This window comes from Alligator sinensis, unplaced genomic scaffold, assembly GCF_000455745.1.
Source record: "Alligator sinensis unplaced genomic scaffold, ASM45574v1 scaffold1322_1, whole genome shotgun sequence".
In the NCBI taxonomy this organism is placed as follows: domain Eukaryota; kingdom Metazoa; phylum Chordata; order Crocodylia; family Alligatoridae; genus Alligator; species Alligator sinensis.
The window spans coordinates 362,480-368,624 of record NW_005842116.1 but is presented as its reverse complement, the minus strand read 5'-3'; the positions used below and the strand labels follow the sequence as shown (position 1 = coordinate 368,624).

The 6,145-nt window shown below is 48.3% G+C and overlaps 1 long non-coding RNA gene across 1 annotated transcript; it reads left to right on the top strand.

Moving 5' to 3' along the window:
• The first annotated feature begins 1,664 nt into the window (after positions 1-1,664).
• On the top strand, positions 1,665-5,132 carry LOC102372153. The gene is made up of 3 exons (XR_003094321.1): positions 1,665-1,843; positions 4,021-4,279; positions 4,856-5,132. It is a non-coding gene; the product is annotated as an uncharacterized LOC102372153 (long non-coding RNA).
• Positions 5,133-6,145: the final 1,013 nt, after the last annotated feature.

Here is a 6,145-nt window from a genome sequence, read left to right as displayed (position 1 = left end):
TCAAAGAACAGCGCGCGGAAGAGACAAATCCATGACAGAGACCCAGGTCTGGGCATCCGGGTCCATTGTGGGGTGTCTGCAGGATTCGCATGGTCCTGGCATCTCTCAGCCTGACAGGCGAGTAATGGAAAAAAAACCTCCCTCAGCCCACATGTGTCCTGGAGGGGATGTCAGTAAGACAATAAACACTGCCATGTGGCCTACAAGCTCTGGGCTACATCTGTCTGTCTGGATTAGGGCCAGTCCCAGGAGCTGCTTATGCTAATGGAGCTAATCTCCATAATCTTGTCACACAAATGCTTCCTTGCTGTTGGTGGAGGGGCAGGGATTTGGGATTATAGCGGGCACCAGCCACCAGCTCCCCTCCTTTGTGCATCAGGAGGCGGCAGGTTGGGGGCTAAGGGGTGATACCGGATAGGATCAGCTCAGGGAAGAGGTCACGTATTGCAGCGTGAGGGAAAAGGCTTCTACCTGTCTTTGCACTGAGCCGGCCTGCCCTGGCCTCCCCCTGACATGAGGGTTTCAGCTGGTTGCGGGGAGGCAGTTGATGGCCTGGCTACCGACAGACCTCTTTACTCAAATTGCCAAATGGCTGCAGCTGCGGCAGGCTGGTAGCATTTGCCTGGAGTCCCCTATCCGGCTACCAGGAGCCTAATGCCCCTAAGAAAGGTCCCTGTAAGGGAGGCAGGTGACTAGATCTTCACCCTGAAAGGGGGGGTGCAAGTGCCAGTGGACATCTGAAAGAGGAGGAGGAGGAGGAGGAGGGTGAGGGCTAGTACTTCTCAAAGATGAAGCGAATTCCTGGCTGAAATGCATGTTGTTCTGTTGCTAGGAAAGTCAGGATCCAAGGCAGGGAGGCGGTTTGGACTCTACACAGTGTGTGGATGCTTTCTGGGGTGGGGTGGGAAAGGACCTGCTTTATACAGAGTTTCTTTTCCTGGATAACAGTCTGCTGGGAAGTGTCCTATGACCCAGGCACTCCTTCCACAAAGGGAAAGCCAAAGAGCCTGCAGATGCCAGCAGTTCTGGGCGGTGCGGACCTGCTGTGGTTTCAGACACAGCTGGGAGATGAAAGGCTCTGTCCCTCTACCAAGCTGCTTAGATGCCCGGTTTCCCAAGACCCTAGTATTTGCAGTTGCTGGATCAGACTCTCCCTGACCGTGAACCCTGCTGAGTTTTGCTCTCGCCAGGGATAAATTTGGGCTGACTGCAGCACATGCAGGTTCAGTGTTGAATATTTTGAAATCGGGGGAGTGATCTCAGCTGCGAGCCGCAGGGGAGGTGTTGTGCCCCCACAGCTGTGCTCCTGGGTGCAGATTCCCCCTCTAATCCCCAGCTCTCCTGGCACAGCGAAAGCAGGCACTTGGCAAGCACAGAAAGGCACCAGCAGTAGGGAAGGGGATTTTTTGCTGCATCCCGTTGGGTGGGTTCCAGCAAGGCCTCCGCTAGGAAAATGACCTGTTGCTGTGGACAGGTGCAGCTGAGCTGCAAATGCAAACAAGGACAAGCTGTGATTGGCACCATTTAAAACTTGAGCTCCGAGCAGATCCATAGGAAAGCAGACTTAACAGTTCTGGTGTTTCTAAGGTAGGAAACAAGCAGATGTACAGGTCTTCCTTTTTTATTAGGCATAATAAGCCCTAAAGGGCACATGTCCAATGTTTTTCAACTGCTTGGTAGGTCACTTTAAAGCCCTTTTTTCCTTTGGCAGCTTACAGCTGCTTTATTCTCCATTTGTACCTTTTGCCTCACATCTGTTCCTGCCTCCGCTGTCACCAGGGCAATCTTCTTGCCTCTGCACGTGCCTCTGGTCTCAGGCTGTAGGTTCCAGACCTCCATGTAGGTAGGTTCTTTTTACTTGAATATGGGAGGTACCAGACTGAGTATCAATTCCCCTGGTCTCGGATCGTATGGTCTCAAATCGCTCTTCCCACCAGCCCTGCAGGCTCTCTCTGCTTTAGGTTGCAGGCCACAGGCCTCTTGCTCTACACTTCAAGGTCCTATGTTTTCGTTCCTCCCTGTTTTTTTTCTTCTGGAGAAGAGGAGACTGAAGGGAGATTTAAGAGCAGCCTTCAACTACCTGAAGGGGATACTGAAAGAGGATGGAGCTGGACTCTTCTCAATGGTAGCGGATGACAGAACAAGGAGCAATGGGCTCAAGTTGCAGCAAGGGGAGTTTAGGTTAGATATTATTCAAGGTTTGGAATAGACTGCTGCCGGAGATGGTTTAAGCACCTATTTTGAACGCCTTCAAGAAACATTTGGATGTTTATCTTGCTGGGATCCTGTGATCCCTGCTGACTTCCTGCCCCTGGGGCAGGGGGCTGGACTCAATGATCTTCAGAGGTCCCTTCTAGCCCTAATGTCTATGAATCTATTAGGAAAACAACCTCTCGCTATGAGGGTAGTAAAACGCTGGAACAGGTTACCCAGAGAGGTGGTGGAAGCTCCATCCTTGGAGGTTTTTATAACCAGGCTAGACAAAGCCTTGGCTGGGATGATGTAGTTGAGGTCAGCCCTGCTTTGAACACGGGGGGTGGACTAGATGTGACCTCCTGAGGTCCCTTGAACCTGAATTTTCTATGATTCCATAACATGCTGGACTCTTATTACTTGCATGCATTTCCTCTTCTCCCAGTGTCTTGGTGAGGAATGCACCAGAACCTAGATAGACAGTGGTGTTGCCAGCCCTGTCCAGCTGACTGGCATAGACATGGGTTTATTATAGGGCTGGGCTAGGGGATAGCCACTCCACCTCCCTCTCCCTCCCCAAAATGTCATGTCTGGTTGAGCTATTTCAATTTAAAATAATTCATGGTCAGTCTCTCAAGTGCTGCTTCCTTGCCAGTCCAGTGACAGCTCTTCCCAGCCATAAACTGCTAGCATGTGGCCATTTTGCAGAAACGGGCATGGAAGCGTTATCTGGAACGCTCAAGGGAACAATTAACTCCCACAGGTGTTCAGTGGTCACTAAATATAGCATGGGGGGGGGGTGGGAAGCAGCTGGTAGTAACCATACAGGCTGCATGGTGAAAGGATTAAGGAACTTCTCACGTTTCAGTCCTTTCAGATGCTCCCTTGATAGCAGTTCTGTTTGTATCTCCACCCATGGCTGTAACTACCCAAAGCTGATGGGTGATTTGGGCCTTGGGTTTTGGCCTGGATCTGTCCTGATCAGAAACTCCATGCAATCCTTTGACTTACGTTTAATGAAACCTATTGCTCTGGGGGTGAAACGGCGTGTCCCCAACTTAACCCCGAGCAAAGTTTTAATGGCTGAGCTTTGTAAATCCATGAACCACAGTTTTTATAATGGAACTGCTGACACATGGCTGAGCCTCCGTGCATGGAGAAAGCCCTGTTAATGCAAGAGCTCTGTTCGCGCACAGAACTTATTGCTGTCGCCGCTTGGCTTAGTCACTAGCTGCTTGTTGACTGAGCTCCATTTGGTCTGTAGCACTAAATATCTAGGAGTCAAGAAGAAGGCTTACTCCCTTGTTTTGCTAATGGAGGATGTTGTGCAGAGACAGACTTGTGCAAGAAGAGACTTGGCTTCTCCCCACCCTGTGCATTTGCAGGTGAGGGTAGCTGCTCTGCACAATCTAGTCTCCCTTCCCTATTGCACCCTTTCCCAGAAGGACAGGTTGCATGAGGGGACTTGGTAGGTACAGTTCCCCATGGTCTCGTGCTTTGTGTAGTCATTCTATGCCCGTGCAGAATGGGCATCAAGAAACCACCAGCACACCAGGACCGTGCCATCATCCCTCTTCCTGGCAGACTCGAGTAACCTTGTTCAAACAATGTCACTACCTGGGTCTCCATTTCCTTGTCTAGAAGATGGTAGCAGCAACAACCATAGTAGGAAGTAAGGGTTAAGTTAGTATTTCCGAAACACTTGATCTTCTTATGAAGACTGCTGTAAAAGGGTCAGAGACGGTGATGGGCTGAGTAGAAATATGACAGAGACTGACCAAGAGCTTGCATTTCTAACAGTAGAAAACCTTATTTGATTCTTTGCAGGTTAAGTTTCCATTTTTCCTGCTGGCAAGACAAGACATGGATTTGGGTTCCTGCCAAGAGAGAACTTACACAGACCCTGTCTAGACCAGTCTATTCAATTCCTTACAGGGACAGATGGTCTTCATGACTCATTAGAGGTCCATTCCTATCCAAATGATTCTAACGTTCTCTGCCTACTTCATTAACTTCCCCAGTAAAGCTTTCCAGCCATGCTTGCTATTCTGCTGATTGCTCTGTGTTCAGCACGACTGAGACAGCTGTAAGGACCGGTCTGGATGTATTTTATTTCTCAACCTTATCAATAGATCTGTACTGCTGCTCAGCAGATATATCATGCGCGATCCAGGATTTGCTCACAAGCTTTTGGTTTTGCTTGTTCTATGATTTAGGTTTTGGGAGGCCCAAAAGAACACGGTCGCTCCAAAGCAATAAAAAGACATATGCTTCTTACGTGCCTGTGTGGGTTTGCCCCCCTTTCTTTTCTTCTTAACTGTACCTACAGAAGTGGAGATAATCTGGCGTTGTGCTGTGGGCAAAATCAGGGTGTGCTCTCCTATTAGAGATGGAAAAAATGATTCTGTGTTTCAGCACTTAGTATTGATTCTTGCTCACTTTTATTTGTCTTTCTCCGACAAAATTGTCTTTGGAGTTGGCACACACATTTTAAGACATGACCAAAAAAACCAAGTAAGGACTTTAAATTTAGTCTCTTTTCTCAGTCCTTATCAAGTGGGAACCATTATGTTTGAGTAAGGACTTCTGTCACAGATATGCAGTAGGTGACCAACAGGGTGTGACCGGCTGGACTGGTTCAAAATCCATTCTTCTATTGCAGTCTGTTCAGGAGAGAAATGCAGTGAGGACAACAGCCTGTGCAGCAGTGGACCTGAGGAGAAATTTGGGACAGAGCCATGATCTCACTCCCATGAATCAAACTGATTTAATCCTGAACAATATTCTCCAGCATGCCATACAATGATGGGCTCTGCCAGCCAGCCAGAGCATGCCCAGCCTGATATGTGAGCAATTTCAGACCCCGCCAACATGCTAATCTGCTGAGGAGAAGCCAAACCCTCTTGCTGTTAGAACTGCTCCTGGCACAAAATAAGATGCCAGAGATGCACTCCTCTTTATCATCATGTCGGGGTAAGATGGTGCTAATGAGAAGAGGACATGCCTTATAGGCTAGGAGATGCATATGGGCCAGCGAAAAGCATTTTATGGTTCTACAAATGTTGGGCAGGAAGATCTCTTCAAAACTGTCATTTATTTTCTGATGCTCCAGAAAGCATTGGGCAAGATGTAGAAGATGAAGGCAGACTCTGTAACAGGACTCTGCATAGAGGGCTAAGGCTTTTTTGCTGATTGATCTGTGTCTTGAGTGTTAGAGCCCTTGTATACGTTATAGACTAATTCCCACTTGCTCACTCCAGCGTGAGACCCTAGAGCGTGGAAAGTGTTTGAGCGTCTCTCTATAAGGTTGGTAGAAGGAAGGCTGGCAATGAAACAGCCAGTCTCAAGGGGAAATGCAGGCTAAAATCATCACTGCTCCCAGCGAGCAATATGCTTTTTCTTTGGGACTGCCAGCCACATGGGGAAATCACAGAGGGTACTGGAGTGAGCGGTGCTAATACAAGTATGTAGGACTGGGATTTTCAGAGGACTCCAAGGTAATTGGCACCATGCTGCTATATCCCAATGAAAGTCCAGAGGTGTTGGATACCTGTGGCTGGCTTTTTAAACACTGTGAGACTCTAGGTAGATAGCCAGGTGCTTGTGGGGTGTTTAGAAGCACCAGTGTGCTCAACTGCTACTGAGAGCAAGGGAATTAGGAAATGCCTTTAAACTTCTCTAGGTGCCTAAATCCCTTAAATATCCCTCTTCTCTCAGAACTGGTTATGAGAGCACATGTATTAACTATATGTCCTTCTGCAGTTCACATGTGCCCAGACCCTATGAGTTTTGCAGTGAGGAAAAGTGGGGTGATAACTTCTATTTGGGCTGACTGCATGGCTGGAACCAGGCGCGACAAGTAGTAGTAAGGAAATATAAGGAGAAAAATGATGAAGGAAAAGCCAACACTGTAAGAAGTGGATTTTGTAGGAAAGTCCCTTTGAGAAAAAGA